At 43.0% G+C, this 17,656-nt stretch overlaps 1 protein-coding gene across 1 annotated transcript in view; it reads left to right on the top strand.

Annotated features, from left to right (window-relative positions):
- The window catches only part of ABLIM3 (actin binding LIM protein family member 3), a 349,775-nt gene that overhangs the window by 48,464 nt on the left and 283,655 nt on the right, over positions 1-17,656 (top strand). The gene's annotated exons all lie outside the window — the stretch shown is intronic.

Genomic DNA, 17,656 nt, shown 5'->3' with positions numbered 1-17,656 from the left:
GGACAAAAATTTAATTTGGTTACAGTGTTGTATGACTGAGTTATTGTCATTCAAAATGTGAGAGCACCGAAAGCTGAAAATTGGTCTGGTTATTAAGTGGGTTTAAGTGCCCAGTTGTCAAGTGGTTATTTAATGCCCAAGCACAATTTTGCAACTTTGACATGTGTTGGTATAACTGTACATATTGTCACAACTACTTTGTGCATCCATGTGTATTAAATCACATTTTTTTCAGGACAAACTGGGCTTTCATATGGTGGTAAATGGTAATGGATATCTCCTGTTTTTTTTTTTTTAATTATTATTATTATCAAAGGAAAACTGTCCCAAAAAAGTAAAAAAAATAACACATTTTTTTTTAAACGTAGCTCTAAATTTTTTTGCTACCACCATACCCTTCCACCAAAGAATAACCTAAATGAAATTCTCCTGCTCCTGGTTAATGCAGCGATACCGCATATGTGTTCCAGCATTTGCATGCATAGAATGCTGGATTTGGCCCTGCCCCCCGTCGCACGCGTAATTTTTTTATTGTGGTGCGGGACACTGCATGTAATTTGCACAGGAATCGCAGCATATTTCTATGCAAATTACATGCAGTGTCTCTGGGGTGCAATTTGCGACAACTGGTGCAGGATTCTTTTTTTGGCCGCACCAGAATAGGATCACATGGGTGTTTTGCGGGGTGTCGTTAACGCAACATACACTGCAATCGGTTTGCATGGACAGGTTGCAATTTTAAATGCAGTGCCGAGTGCGCAGCCTTTGTGTATTTTTTACTGAAAATTTTGACTTGATAAACTGTTGCTCTGTTATGGTGTGACATAAAAAAAAATGACCACCATCACTGGCTATCACCTGGCTTCAGCATTTTCTAAATCACTCCCCAGGAGCAAGCATGCAGCCAGTAAAGTTTGAGTGGAGTCTGATCTGCATTCATGCAAAACGCCATAACCTGGAAAGTTATGATGGATTAGGTCAGCTTGAGGCCTCATGCACACTGGACGTTTTTACAGCTGCTGTTTTTGGCTTCAGACGTTTTGTTCTATAGTCAATAAACTCCCCATCATGTTATTCTATGTGTCCAAGCACACATAGGTTCTTATCAGCAGTTTTTGGCTGGGGCATTTTTGTTTTAAAAAAAAACAAAAAAAATTGTGGGTTTTGATAGTTTTTCAGCTGTAAAAACGCTCTTAGGTCAAAAAACGCTGATAAACGCTCAAAAACTTGACTCACCAGCATTTTTTAATGTTTGTTAACCATTGAAAAAAAAAAGAATATATATATATATATATTAGGGTTGTCCAGATACTGATACTAGTCTCGGTATCGGCACCGATACCGAGCATTTACAAGCTTCTCCCCCCATGGCATTCAGCTGATTTCGTGAAATCTTTACAGCGGTGATCGGTGCTTGTAACTCCCCCACACACAATCACCACTGACTGTCCCCGCATTCTCCTTCAGTCCACCTCCGTGTCCCCCTCCATGCCCCCTCCGTTCTGCTGCCCCCCTCCGTTTTTCCTCCACGTCCACCTCCGTTCTGCTGCTGTCCACCTCCTGTTTTCCTCCGTGTCCCCCTTCGTTCTTCCTCCACGTCCCCCTTTGTTCTGAAACATTGTAACCTCCTGTGATTACGATGTCTCAGTTTATGAATGGAGAGAAGCCGCTGTCTTGTCTCCATTCATTTTCAGTGCAACTGAGGCTACAGTGAAAGGGACTGGGGAATCTGTATCCTCAGTCTCCTTCTCTGTCTCAGGGGGGAGATATATGGGGGCTGTTAAGACCCCTGATATCTCACCAAAGCCCCCCAACAGGGCTGATTAAAAAAAGTATTGCAATAAATAATAAAAAAATTAAAATAAAACAGATACCCCCCCCCCCCCCATAAAAAAAACTACAAAATAAAAGAGAAAGCATTGTAAAAAAAACAAAAGATTTTTTTTTTTAATATAAAAAAATTATAAACAAAAAAACACTGTCACGTGACATTAAAAAAAGTATCCGTATCGGTGAGTACTTGTACTCGGTCTTAAAAAAGTGTTATCGGGACAACCCCAATATATATATATAGAAAAAAAAATTACAAAAGAAAAGCGCTAAAAAACGCTAATGTGGAAAAAAGCTAAAGAAAAGTTAATAAATGCTAAAAAACGGTATAGCAAAAACGTTAAAAACTGTAAAAAAAAAACGTACTGCAAAGCTACTGGCATTTTTATAACGTTATTTTAACATCCAGTGTGAGTGAGGCCTGATAGTAAAGCAACACGTGATTTCTTAATTTTGCAATGTTAGCCTGTTTATTTTGTTCAAATGCTGATGATCGCTTTTGGGACAAATGAAGCATCTACATTCAATAGCAGTAAAGCATTAAACTGGGATGTGTCTCCATGGTCTAATTCCTGTTTAATCTTATTTCCTGCTAGTGCAGGAACTGTGCACATGCATATTTGCGTCCAGGCTTCTATCTAGGAACTGAAGCAGTTGAAGAATGTAAGTGATCAAGGCGTGCTGTTTATATATGTTTGGGTGGATGCTTTGTATGTACTAATGATTGGAATTTTACATCTGCAAGTGTATTTTCTATCGCCACTCTGTAGCATTAAAGTAGTCGCTAGTCTTTTCTGATATCAGCGTTCATCCTTTTCTCAACCATCCATAGCCTGAGCTGTGATTGCTCAGAATCTCCAGCCTTGAATGACAGAGGTAATTTCAGTTGAGGTGTTTGTCTTTAAATTACATCGTTGGTGCATTTTCTTCCTGGTAACAAGTCTCCCTTCATTGTTCTCCCCCAGCCAATCGGATGATAACAAGATGTAGCCTGTTATAGACAACGGATTTCTTTCAGAATTGTCCTTATACATACAATATATTGAAAAGAATGAGGGACCTAGCGTGCATGTGTGATCGCATATGACTGTCTATCTATCTTTCTACACAATTTTAATTTTTTTTTTATAAAAGAAGGAATTGTGCAAGTATAAGGGTATCTTTTACAGGGATTTGGGTGCACACTTACTTATATACAGTTCAGTACAATATATAGATATATCTATATATATATATATATATATATATATATATATATATATTAATATATATCTATATATTAATATATATATTAATATATATATATATATATATATATATATATATATAGAGATATATATAGAGATATATATATATATACGGTAGATATATATAGATATATATTAATATATATATTCTTATGCAGGTCCATGAACTCTATAAGATATATATGGGTTTTTTTTCCACTTACAGCGGAATGTACAATACAATGCGTGGGCTTCTACTGCTAACAAAGAACACACAGTGTATTAGATGATACAAAAAAATAGCTATAGATATGAGCTGACAAGTGGGTATGTGTTACTTTACATACACCTGCACTATACACTGAAGAGGTACCACCTGCCCTATCTTGCGATAAAAAAAAAAATCAGTCTGTAATAATCAACTTGACCAACTGAATTTTCTCCATGTAGCGGCATGACTGTTTGCTGCCTACATAAAGTACATACATAGTTTGTCAGGTTGAAAAAAGACACACATACATCTAGTTCAACCAATGGGAAAAAAAATAAAATCAAAACAAACAAACCTCAACATATACAACCCTATACCCACAGTTGATCCAGAGGAAGGAAAAACCCCAATAAAACACGCTCCAGTGGGGGAAAAAAAAATCCTTCCTGATCCCCAAGAAGGCAATTGGATGTTCCCTCCAATTGCCTTCTTGGGGATCAGGAAGGATTTTTTCCACCACTAGAGTATATATATATAAAAAGCTATATTTTGTACATTTAGGAACGCACCCAGCTCTTTCTTTAAAACAATCTACTGACATGGCCAAAACTAGTTCTTGAGAAAGTCTGTTCCACATTTTCACAGCTCTTTCTTTGAAGAAGCCTTTTTGTATGTGGTGGTCAAATCTATTTTCCTCCAGACATAAAGTATACCACCTTGTCCTCTGTAATGACCTGAAAGTGAATAATTCTACACTAAGTTCACTACACGGACCACTTATGTATTTCTATATGGTGATCATATCCCCCATTAATTTGCTTTTTTTAAGAGAATATGAATTCTAATCTTTCCTCACAGCTGATTCCTCCATGCCTCTTACCAGTTTGGTTGCCCTTCTCTGCACTTTCTCCAGTTCCCCGATATCCTTTTTGAGAACTGGGGCCCAAAACTGAACTGCATATTCCAGATGAGGTCTTACTATTGATTTTCATAGTGGCAAAATTATGTCTCTCTCTCTGGAGTCTACAGTATATCTCTTTTAATACAAGAAAGGATTTTGCTGGCTTTAGAAACTGAAGCTTGTCATTCCATGCTATTATTAAGTCTATAATCTACAAGAACACCAAGATCCTTATCAAACGATGATTCCTCCAGCTGTTCTCCTCCTAGTATGTATGATGTGTGCATGTTTTAGCCCCAACGTGCATAACTTTACATTTTATCAACATTAAGCCTCATTTTCTACAGTCGCCCAATTAAACAGTACATCGAGGTTGGCTTATAAATTGGAGACATCCTGTAAGTACATTATTACACTGCATAGCTTGGTGTCATCTGCAAACACTAATAGTACTTTTAATCCCAGACTCTATATTGTTTATAAATATATTAAAAAGTAAGGGTCCCAACACTGAACATTGGGGTATACCACTGATAACCCTAGCCCATTCAGAGTATGAATCATAATGAATCACTATTCTCTGAAGAATTAATCTTATCTCGGCTTCCTAAATTTGGGCAAATATATTCATAATTGCCCACTTGTTGCCATGATTCATGTTTTGTTGCCAATGTATTGCAGTGAATTCCCATTTGTTGCCCATGTATTACCAAAGTTGCACATTTGTTGTCTACATAATGTCACAATTGCATATATGTTGCCTATTTATGCCCATAACTATTTGTTGCCCACATATTACATTAGTTGTCAGCTTTTTTGTTGCTTATTTGTTATTTATTTGTTACTCACTTATTGTAGCAATTGCCTAATTGTTACCAATGTATTGTCATAAGTGCTGATTTATTGGCCAAAAATTGTCATACTGTCTCCCTAAAAGGTGTGCCATCAAGCCATGCCCCTAAAAACTAATGTTTAGGCCATACCTAGAATGTGCTGCACCATAGTGGAACTGTCTACCCCCTCCCCCAAAATTTTAGAAGAGGTTAAACATTTTGCAGGTACATTCATTGTCGGCCCAATAAAAAAACACCATCACTTCTGCATAAGAGGGAAGGAAACGTGACACTGGCATTCTACAATTCACAGCTCCGAGAGTGGTCAATTTCTTACCTCGAGCACTGTCACATAGGAAAAAAGAAAGATAGGTAGGCTTATTCCTATGTTACTATCAACATTTAGAAAGTCATAAATTGCAAGGGATATCAGAGACCCCTTGTAATGCATCAAATTGAGACACCTTATGATGCCTGCTACCACATGAAGTGTAAGGCCTCGTACACACGACCGAGGAACTCGTCGTAAAAGACACATCGTTTTCCTCGACGAGTTCCTTGAGAAACTGGACAAGCTTTCTTTGCGTACACATAGTCAAGACCAAATCTCCTCGTTCTCAAACACGGTGACGTACAACACATACAATGGCAGGGGAAGTTCGATTCCACTGGCACAACCCTTGGGGCTGCTTTTGCTAATCTCATGTTACTGCGTGTTAAGTAAAAGTTTGGTAGGAGACGATTTGCACTTTTCAGTCTGTTACAGTTTTCTCGATGAAAAGCATACACACGACCGTTTTCCTTGGCATAAAAGCTCTGCCACTACGACTGCTTTCACATTGGGGATAGAGCCGTGGTGACAGTATAGCCGCGCTATTTGTAGCGCCGCTATACCGCCGTATTTACCGCAATATTCGGGCACTAGCGGTGAGGTTTTAACCCCCGCTAGCGGCTAAAAAAAGCTTAATACCGCGGTATTACCACGGTTTCCCATTGATTTTAATGGGAAGGTGCGGTATAGGAGCGGTGAACACACCGCTCCTATACCGCAGTAAAGATGCGGCTAGCAGGACTTTTGGAGCGCTCCTGCTAGCGCACCGCTTCAGTGTGAAAGCCTTTGGGCTTTCACATTGAACACTACAGGGCAGGTTTTTTTCAGCGCTGTACCGCATGAAAAACGCCTCAATGTGAAAGTCGAAGGCCTATGTTTCTTGATGGATTCTGTCGAGGAAAACGGTCGTGTGTGCGAGGCCTTACTTTAGGTATTTCTGAGAAATTTACTTTAGTCACTAGAACATATGTCCTCCTTGGAGTTTATTTTTTTATTTTTTTTACCTCTTGCTTAATGACAACTCAAAATTTCGGAAATTCTGCTGACTTTGTCTTGGTGAATGGCTTGATGAGGTGAATCCCCTTAAGACACAGCGAGCTATAAAAATTGACAAAGGGTCATTTGTTAAAAAAATAATAATAATTACCTTTACAATTATTATAAGGTAAAAAAACTATCTCTGGTGTCTTAGAGAATCGCCCCTTATGTGTAGTCACCTAGGACAACCAATAGGACTCCCATAAAAGTCTGAGCAATGCAGAATTATTTCATTGCTTGCCATGGTCTTTTTGCAATACAAAAATGTTCCATTATTAGTGTAATAGTCCTATGTAGCTTTTGGAATAATAATTGTTGGGGTAATTATTGCGCTGATGTCTTCCATTCATTTTATGCCAGCACCAGCTTATGTCTCGAGTATATGCGAGCCAAGCAGCATAGATCATTTTTTGCTGTAAAATATTTGATGTATGTGACATGATAACAACAGCTTAGATCAAATGCAGTTATGAGACAGAAAATAACAAGTACAGGAATCACATCAGACTCGTCAGAGCATATTTGAACATCATCCAAATGTCAACTTAAAACCGTTTTGAGGTTTGCAGCCCATATTTGCAAGCTGACTTGTGAAGGTACAGCATATGGACTTGTAAAGAATGAAGAAAGGCAACCAGCAAGTCACATCATGACCTCAGCTGACTTCTGCCGTCTCCAATTTTCTTGGCAAATCCTAATCTTTTTCTGCACCAGCAGCCGTCACTCAAGCTGTATATTACAGTTGTCATGGTAATTCTGCATTTTAATCACCAGTCTCCTCTGGATTTGTGATATATATATGCATAGAACACCCATACATTTCAAAATGCTGTTTTTTTTGCTGCCAGTATGCACAAACTATGTTATAAATGGTTTTATTACTGATTTAATACTTAGTGAATTCTGATTGGATGTTATTGGTTACTGAATTTAAAGTGGATGTATACCCGATTCATGAAATTTAAGCTGGGCACATATATCTGCAGTATTTTGTTATCTCTTTACAATGAGCTAAGTCTTATAGCTATCTTCTGAACAGTTCCGCTGTTATCAGCCTGAGAACTCCTGACATATTTTTTGACTTTTTAGACAAAAGCAGCCATAATCTTTTTTCAAAGGAGGTTGCTAAAATAGATTAGCAGAGAGCAGCTCCTATTACAAAACACCTCTGAGAGCCTCTACCTATGAGGAGAGGGGGTGTGTGCCTTTCCTCCAATCAGCAATGTTAGCTATCTTGGCTGTGTGCCCAGACATCACACTCTGTGTTAACCAGAAAGAGAAAATCTCCTAACAAAATCTGAACTTTCTAAACAGTATATAAATGTGAAGACAGCAGATATACATATAAAACCTATGTAGGAAGATTTGGTTAATCCCTGTGTATTATCTGAGGCTGTTCACTTCACTGGGTGTATGGAGGGTTTACATCTACTTTAAGCTACAAGGAAACAGTTAATAACACAGTTGATATACATATAGATGAACAATTTTAACTTGCATAAGGATTTGCAATTGTTTTTTTGGTCCAGACACATCTACAAAATGGCATAGCCAAGCTGGTAACTTAATTTTGTTCTTTCGCACCTAAGCAAAAGGGTTTGGTAACAAACCCATTCCCAGCTTGGCACTGAGCAGAAGAAGAAGTTTTACACTGATGAGGTCATCACTCTGCTCTTTTCACCTTCAAGAATGACTGACAGTACCATGTATATCAGCAGAGCCGTGATTTGTTCAGAATGTTAACGCACCCCATACCAGAGGAGTTTGTTTGTATACTATCGTGGTTTTGCAATTGTTATATCTTTTGGGGTTTAGCTTTAGGAACTAGAGTGTATTAGGAATTCTAGTTAAAAAGCCAGTATGCCAGAGTCATCCCATTTGACGGTGTCTGCATAGTTTGAGAAGCAGCACCACTTGGCAAAGCCAGCAGCTGAACACAATTATCTTTTTAGCCATTGGTAAGGGTGGCATTTTGACCACCACTACATTCTTCCTAATAACCACCAATATGAGGTACACTTTTCCCATTGACCCGTGATGAACTGATTTTAGAAAGGGTTCCTTGATACCCAAAAGTTATTTTAGGGGTTCTTCTGGACTAAAAAGGTTAAGAAAGGTGGTGTTAGGCCTCGTACACACGACCAAGAAACTCGACAGAATCCATCAAGAAACTTGGTGGCAGAGCTTTATTGCTGAGGAAAACGGTCGTGTGTTCGTTTTTCATCGAGGAAACTGTCGAGGAACTCGACGAGGAAAAAAAAGAACAAGTTCTCTTTTTCCTCTACGGGAGTCTCAATTTCCTTGTCGTGTTCCTAGCCGGGCTGTTTTTTGACGAGAAACTCGAGCGTGTGTATGCTAAGAAACCCGCGCATGCTCAGAATAAAGTATGAGACGGGAGCGCACCTTCGGTAAAAGTAGCGTTTGTAATGGAGATAGCACATTTGTCACGCTGTAACAGACTGAAAAGTGCAAATCGTCTCCTACCAAACTTTTACTTAACACGCAGTAACATGAGATTAGCAAAAGCAGCCCCAAGGGTTGTGCCAGTGGAATCAAACTTCCCCTGCCATTGTATGTGTTGTACGTCACCGCGTTTGAGAAGGAGGAGATTTTGTCTTGACCGTGTATATGCAAAGAAAGCTTGTCGAGTTCCTCGACAAGCCTAACAGGGAACTCGTCGAGAAAAACGATGTGTCTTTTCTGACGAGTTCCTTGGTCGTGTGTTCGAGGCCTTAAGCCCCATACACACTATCAGTTTTCCTGCAGGTTTTCTCTTCAGGTTTACCAAAACCATGTAGTACAAGGACCTGCCTGATTTAATTTAAATTGAAACGCTTAAAGCGGTAGTTCACCCCCCCCCCGACACATTTTACCATCGAGACAGGCATTGTAGCGCGAGCTACAGTATGCCTGTCCCGATTTTTTTAACCCCGGACTCACCTTGTTCTCGTAGATCGTATTTTTCGGCTCCCGCGGGGAATGGGCGTGCCTATGGAGAGGGAGGATGATTGACGGCCGGCCCTGGCACGTCACTCTCCCCGAAGACAGCCGGAGTAGGTCTCGGCTCTTCACGGCGCCTGCGCACAGGCTATGCGCACGCGTCGTGAAGACCAAGCCTATTTCGGCTATTTCCGGAGAAGCGTGACGCGCCAGAGCCGGCCGTCAATCATCCTCCGTCTCCATAGGCACGCCCATTCCCCGGTATCTTCAATCTACGAGAACAAGGTGAGTACGGGGGGAAAAAATTTGGGACAGGCATACTGTAGCTCGCGCTACAATGCCTGATTTTATGGTAAAATAAAAAAAAAAATAAAAATTTTCGTCGATAAGGTGAACCCCCGCTTTAAGGTTTGACCTCATATTAGATGGTTTTGGTAAACCTGAACAGAAAACCATCAGGAAAACTGATAGAGTGTATGGGGCTTTAGAGTGTGTTAATGCCATTTTATGTCCCTATTTGTATGCATGTAGCTAGCCTTATACCATGCTTACAGTGATTCTTTTGCCCTGGCTAAGCAGAATCCAATATGATTCCAATAAATATTATAAAAAAGAAAGAGAGAGCGGGACTTTAAATGAAGCATGTGCAGGGATCAGATTACAATGGATAGGGGGAAAATAATAAATCTGGAATAAGTTATTAATTTCAAGACTTTCAAATAATGCACCGTCCATGACTATATTGCATTATTAAAGAAATGTGGTAAACATATATATATACACTTAACAGAAAAAGCTGGGGTATTTAATATAGAAAAAAGGGTTTTTTTTTTTTTTTTTTTGGGGCTGTAAATTAGATGACAAACTCAAATACAGGTGAAGCAATAAACATTTCTAACCAGGTTCCTCCTTACCATCCAATCAGCAAGCCAAGTTCAACGGTCTAACTATACATATTAAAAGCAGAGGATTAGTCGCACACATTCTGCAGAATCGCAGGGAGCCTTGGCGATGGCTCTGCAGCTTAAAACATATATTTGCAAATGTTTACCACATTTCTTTAATAATGCAATATAGTTATGGACGGTGCATTATTTGAAAGTCTTGAAATTAATAACTTATTCCAGATTTATTATTTTCCCCCTATCCATTGTAATCTGATCCCTGCACATGCTTCATTTAAAGTCCCGCTCTCTCTTTCTTTTTTATTATACAACCAGGGATGGAGGTGGTTTACTAACCACCTCATTCAAAGTCCCAAATTTGAACCCCCCCCCCCCCTTTATTCCAATAAATATTATATTCTGTTAAAAGAGAAGTGAGATTTCAAAATAACAAACATACAGACTCACCAAGTTTATTCAGCATCAGTCCAGTGTGCATCTGTCCCATGCTGCCTCTACAAGGAGAACCGAGCGATCAAAGACCGCTGATCACTTAGTTCTCAGTCTTCAGTGAGCCGGTGGCTCTCACTGGAACACCAGGTTGTGGACGGTCGCTAGCGGCTGGTTCAGGCTCTCCGCAGCATGCTGAGAGGCTAAGCATGCTGCCAGTTCAGGCATCTGGTTGGAGCCCAGCAGTAATGTCAGGATCCCTCCAGAGCTTGGATGGGTTGAGTAATGTCAGCTGACAGTAGACTTTAGCCTGTTGTCGGTTGAATCTGGGTCACAGAAGTGCAGAATGAAGTGCACTCATGTGACCCACAGAAGTAAGGCCAAAAGAGCTTTACCCTACATCTCCTACATAGTGCAGCTCTAGGAGCTATGCTTTGTATTCATAGAATGGTTTATGGACTGTGGATGCTGTATGTATGACATGATAGGCTCCTGTTAAATGCATAATTTAAACATTAGAGAATCCAGCATGATCATTTGTTTAACTGTACTTTTCACCATTTTAAACTTCACACCAACAAGAAAAAGTTTGAGGCAAAAAAGCAATGAAACAGAGTTGTTATTGTGCTGATCTTTTGAATAAATGTTAATAATAAAAACATTCAGTTAAATCTGCTTCTGTTTCATCTACAAAAGACATTCATACTCAGAAGCCAGACAAATCCACTGAGTCCACAGCAGTATCCCAAGGGAGTGCTTAACTGGGAATATTTACTACAGAAGAAGGCTGTATGAAGCAGGTGCTTTGTACTTGTCTGTGAATGATAATACTGTATGAAGTATTATACATATACTTGTTTTAGAGTACAATAAAACAGATAGATGTGGAAGTTAAGCACAGTGGGCTTGATTTACTAAAACTGGAGAGTGCAAAACCTGGTGCATCTCTGCACAGCAACCAATCGGCTTCCAGGTTTTATTGTAAAAGCGTAATTGAACAAGCTAAAGATAGAAGCTGATTGGCTACCATGCATATCTACACCAGATTTTGCACGCTCCAGTTTTAGTAAACCAACCCCATATTGTTTGTATTGCCTATTACTGTAGTAGCTTTTAGTTTTCTGTGTCAGGTTAGCAAATAAAGTAAAGTATTTGCATAGCCGTAATTGGTCTTAAAAACCAGAGGCAGCCCTTGGCATTCACCATGACAAATTGTGAATGCGGATAAAATTTGAGATTTTCCTAGCTTGTGACGGAAAATATTGATTATATGAAGACAGGAGGCGAGTATCTTATGCATTATCTTTCCTTTAATAATGCTCACAGCAGAAAGTGTATCTAAAACATTCAGTGTAAAAAACTTAAAACAACCACCACCCCCAGCAGTCCATATAGTCACTAACCACGCCCCAACGGGGGACTCCATAAAGGAGGGCTGTTTGTGGTGGATTCTCCTCTTTCTTGATGCGACGCTTACAGAGTAGAACGGCACCGGAGGAGAAACAAAATGTAGCCTTGAAGTCTAGACCGGCCGGTCGACATCGGGCGTCTTCTGTGGAGAAGAGACGACTTTTCACCATGACCCAACAGGGGTTCCGGGAACGAACGATCCCAACGGGGAAACTAAACCGAGTTGTGTTTCATCCATCGGACGGGATTCCATCATCCTTTAAACTGGATAATCCGTCTGTCAAACGCAGTTTGTCGGTCAATAACCTGTGAAGGAGAGAAAACAACCGTAATAGGGAGGGCAGGGAGGGAAGATACTCGCCTCCTGTCTTCATATAATCAATATTTTCCGTCACAAGCTAGGAAAATCTCAAATTATATATCAGACAGGAGGCTCATATCTTATGCAAGTTCAAAGCTAATGTAGCAATCACAAAATTAACACAATATAAGACATAAGATATTCATTAAGAGAGAACTGATCTAGAGATGTGATCTGGAGGTCTGAAGTAAAATTGGCGGAACGTGGTCTCCGAGGACCAGTCCGCTGCTCTCAATAAATCGTAAAGAGAGCCTCCTGAGACGAGCACCTTTGTGGCCATGGCACCCCTGGTGGAGTGGGCCCCAAAAAGTGTGACGTCGATCCCCGCCATGTCCATGGCGGTCCTAACCCAACGCGCCAGAGAGGCGGGGGAGACTGGAAAATGGGGTTTTACATAAGACAGAAGAAGCTGGGAAGAGCCCGCGGAACGCAGAGCAGAGGTCTGGGATTCGTACGTCTGAAGACAGCGTACGACGCAGAGGAGCGGATGATCCGGAAAAGATGGGTAAAAGACCGAGGTAATGCCGGTTTTTGTCCTGCGTACAATGGAAAATTCAACTCCCTGTGGGGAAAACTGCCGCCTGGAAATGTCCAGGGCTCTGACATCTGACACTCTCTTGACAGAGAGGAGACAGAGAAGGACCGTCAGTTTTATGGATAAAAGTTTAAGCGAAAGGTTAGTGTTGTCCCCCCAACTGGCAAACATATCCAGCACCTTGGAAACATCCCAGGTCGCTTGGTATCTAGGCCTGGGGGGACGTTGGAATTTTGCACCTCTCAGCAGACGGCATACTAAAGGGTGTCTGCCAATGGGTAAAGAATCAACAGGTTGGTGATATGCTGAAATGGCTGAACGGTAGATATTAATGGAGCTATACGAGCTACCGGAATCGAAGGAATCGGCTAGATAATTGACCACTAGGGGCACAGGGGCTTGCACGGGATCAACTTGCCGTTGATCACACCAACGAACCCAACGTCTCCAGGCTGATCGATATGCCGATCTAGTCCCGGGGGCCCAGGCCAGGGCGAGGAGGTTTCGAGCTGATTCTGAAAGAATTCTATCCGGGGTAGGGATCCCGATACTAACCACGCGAGAAGTGGGAGATTGCCCTCTAGAACTAGGGGATGGGGTTCCCCGTTTGGGTTGGTGAGGAGATGAGTGTATTGTGGGAGATGTCTGGGAGAGTCCACAGACATTGCTAATAGCAGAGGGAACCAAGGTTGGGTCGGCCACCATGGTGTGACCAGTACCACCGTTGCTCCCAGGTTGGTTATCCGAAGGAGAAGTCTGGATAGTATCTGGAAGGGGGGGAAAGCGTAGTGCGTCCCCTCCGGTCAAGGTTGGCGAAGAGCGTCTACTGCGTAAGCCTCCGGATCTGGCCTCCAGCTGAAGAAGCGGGGTAACTGGCGATTGAGCCGAGAGGCGAATAGATCGAAGGATAGCGGACCCCAAAGCCTCTGTAAATGGAGAAAATTGATCGATCTAGTCTCCAATCGCTGGAATCTCGAAGATATCGAGAGTTCCAGTCGGCCACGGAGTTGAGGATTCCCGGGATGTACTCCGCTATAGGAGTGATGTTGTGGGACAGACAATAGTGCCAGAAGTCCCTGGCGATATAAGCCAAAGTTTTGGATCTGGTGCCCCCCAGGCGGTTTACATATTGCACCGCCGCCACATTGTCCATGCGAAAAAGAATACAGCATGCTGGAGAATGAGGCATGAAGCTCCTGACAGCGAACAGGGCTGCCAGTAGTTCCAGTGCATTGATATGCAGGGAGGATTCTGTTTGGGACCAAGTCCCCCCTGTGGAGGCTACGCCGCACCGTGCGCCCCAGCCCAGTCGGCTGGCGTCCGACTCTATGACAACGTCTGGGCTGGGATTGAATATAGTTCTGCCGTTCCACTCGACGGCATGGTGTAGCCACCATTTCAGTTCCTCTGTGGTCTCTCGACATAGGGGAATCTCGTCTGAATATGCGAGGCCTTGCCTCAGATGCATAATCTTGAGCCTCTGAAGGGCCCTGTAATGCAGAGGGGCCGGGAATATGGCTTGGATAGAGGCAGCCAGCAAGCCCACCAGTCGGGCCAGAGTGCGTAGTGAGAGATATCTCTTGCGAAGTGCAGAGCGAATCTCCTTGCGAATAAGTGTAAGTTTGGGTTTGGGGAGGCTGAGGGTAGATTGGACGGTGTCCACTGTAAAACCTAAGAATTCCATCTGACGGGATGGGGTTAAGACCGACTTTTCGCGGTTGATTATGAATCCCAGTTTTTGTATAAGGGACATAGTCCATGACATGTGTAACAGGGCTTGGGACTTTGAGTATGCCATGATGAGAATGTCGTCCAGATAAATAATCAGACGCACCCCTCTGCTCCTTAGAGCTGCCACCACGGGTTTCATGATCTTGGTGAAACACCATGGGGCGGATGATAGGCCGAAGGGGAGGCAAGTAAATTGCCACATCTTGCCTTTCCACGGGAAACGCAGCAGATGCTGAGAGTCCGGGTGTATGGGTACCGTCAGGTAAGCGTCCTTGAGATCTACTTTCACGAGCCAGTCTCTGGGTTGGAGAAGGTCTCGTAGGAAGTGAATTCCTTCCATTTTGAAGTGCCGATACTGGACGTGTTGATTCAGGCCCCTGAGGTTGATAACTGGGCGGTAGCCCCCCCCTTTTTTGCGAACCAGGAAAAGGTTGCTCATGAAACCTGGGGAAGAAGGGTCTACTTCCACGATGGCCTGTTTGGTAAGGAGGTCTCTCACCTCCCTGTCTATGAGAAGGCAACTTCGTTTTGCAAATCGAATGGGAGGGGGAATTATATTGAGTAGAGGAGGGAAAAGTATGTCTATCGCGAACCCCTCTACGGAATTTAAGATCCACGCGTCTGCCGTAATCGCAGACCAGGCGTGGGTAAAATATCTCAGACGACCCCCCACCGGGATTAGATCGAGTGTGGTGTAAGGCATACTCACCGGTATAGGGTCTGGATCGAGGGTAGCCGCGTCCCCCGCGTCCGCGCCAGGGTCTGCCTCTGGGGGGAAAAAACGGTGCTGGCTGAGCCACCGGGGTGGAGTAGTTTGGAGCCTGGTACTGATACTGGGTAGAGTTCCTACCTTGTGGCCTGTAAAAGTTAGCACGGCCGGCAGAACGGCCTCTACTTCTGCCGGCCCTGTTGAAAACCTTATTGGTTCCGGTACGTCTCAGAGAATTCTGAGCTTTGTCTAGGCTGGAAAACAGGCCAACAAATTTGTTGATGTCCTTAATGACCGAATCCCCAAATAGCATGCCCTCGGCCGATGGGCCGGGTTCAGTCTCAGCCAGGTGTGAGAGTTGGGGATCCAGGCGCATGAGAATGGACCTGCGCCGTTCTACGGAACATGCCGTGTTGGCAGTGCCCGCTAGGCATAGGGCTCTTTGTGCCCAACCTCTCAGTTGTGGTAAGTCAACTGCTTGTCCTGAAGTTGCTGCTTGTTCGGACAAATTTAAGATTTTGGTCAGTGGACCGATAAGATCTAAAACTCGGTCTTGTATTGACCGGAAGGACATCTCAATGCCCTTTTTCTGAAATTTACCTGTTTTAATTAGGTACTTAGTGAGGACCGGGTCTACCTCCGGGGTAGCCACCACTTTTTTGGGCAATGAGGGTCTAGGGCATTCGGCTCTCAGCTTGTTACGGGCCGTTCTGTCCAGGGACTTCCTGGCCCAAAGCTCTACATACTGTGCCACATGTGGCAGGGGTGTCCACTCTCCGGAACGCGGGTGAGTAATCGCGTCCGGGTGGAAAAATGGTTCCCCTAGAGCGTCCAATAGGACATCGTCCTGCGTGGCAGGATTGGCGACTGTGTCGGTCGCCATGGCCCCAGCATCCTGATTGATAGATTCAGAATCTGATAGTTCTGATCCCTCAGAAAAGTCAGCCGGCTTGGTTCTTCTAGGAATTCTATACCCCTTTTGGTGAGTCTCCCTGGGGTCCAGGGGTCGAGCAGATTCAGGTAAGTGCTGGGGATGGTAGCCCGTGTTAGGGGCTACCTGTTGCACATTATTTTCTTCCCCTGCCGGGGGAGTCAATTACCACCAGGGTGTGCTTTCTTTTATGCAGTACTTTTCCCTTTTTTAGAGGTGGTTCAGGTACCACAGTGGGTTGTAAAGCCCAAGCGGGTGAGGCAGTGGAGGCCAGGGCCGCTTGAATGGACATTTGTATAATGTCCTGCAACTGTGTGGCACTCAAAGTATGTGAAGCAGCAGAAGGAGAGATATCTCCATTAAGGGGATTAGTCTCAGACATGTCCACTATGATATAGTCTGCAAGATATTAAATGGTACAGGCAGATCTTAAATAGTACAGGCAGGCACTTAAAACAGGGTATTGTAAAGGAGCTGTAAGCTATCTAATATCTGGTCCTGTAGAGAATGTCACAGGCCGGTATAATCAGAAAGTGCCAGCTAGATAAGGTATTAAATCGTTTCTATATGAACTTATCAGTCACAGGTTCCAACTAGTCCTCCCCTCCGTCGGCGCCGAATGGCGACAGAGGGGAAGGGAACCTGGACTCTCCCAGCGGCCCGGGAACGAAGTCTCGCGAGACTACGGCCGATGGGCGCTGATTGGACGAGCGAACGGAGAAGAAGCTCCGCCCCCCCCGAACGCGCGCTCTACGCAGCAGTAAGTGAGGGAGACGTGATCTCCCTCAGTATGGCGGTGATAAGCACCGGCGCGCGCTGGGTAAGACAGCGGAGGGGCTGTAGTGATGTGAAGAGGGAGAGGGTCTCGAGCGCCAGAAAAAACTGCGCGATAGGAACGGGTAGACAAGTAAAAGTCCTGTCAGAAACAGGAAAAATTGGGACAAAGATGGCAAATCCACAAATATGCTATTACATTAATATAAATAAGATAACATATCAGTAAAAGGAAACAATAGTGAGAATAAGCAAGGGAAAGAAACAGGAGTGGAAATCTCTGTATATCCCTAGTCAACACCAATATATTTATACTGATGACAATATCTAATGGAGTACTTATCTGATCCTGTGAGCAGAAAGAAAGAGGAGGATCCACCACAAGCAGCCCTCCTTTATGGAGTCCCCCGTTGGGGCGTGGTTAGTGACTATATGGACTGCTGGGGGTGGTGGTTGTTTTAAGTTTTTTAACACTGAATGTTTTAGATACACTTTCTGCTGTGAGCATTATTAAAGGAAAGATAATGCATAAGATATGAGCCTCCTGTCTGATATATAATC

Source organism: Rana temporaria, chromosome 3 (assembly GCF_905171775.1).
Source record: "Rana temporaria chromosome 3, aRanTem1.1, whole genome shotgun sequence".
Taxonomy (NCBI): domain Eukaryota; kingdom Metazoa; phylum Chordata; class Amphibia; order Anura; family Ranidae; genus Rana; species Rana temporaria.
Note: the sequence above shows the minus strand (reverse complement) of the source record. Positions and strands in the feature narration are given on the sequence as shown.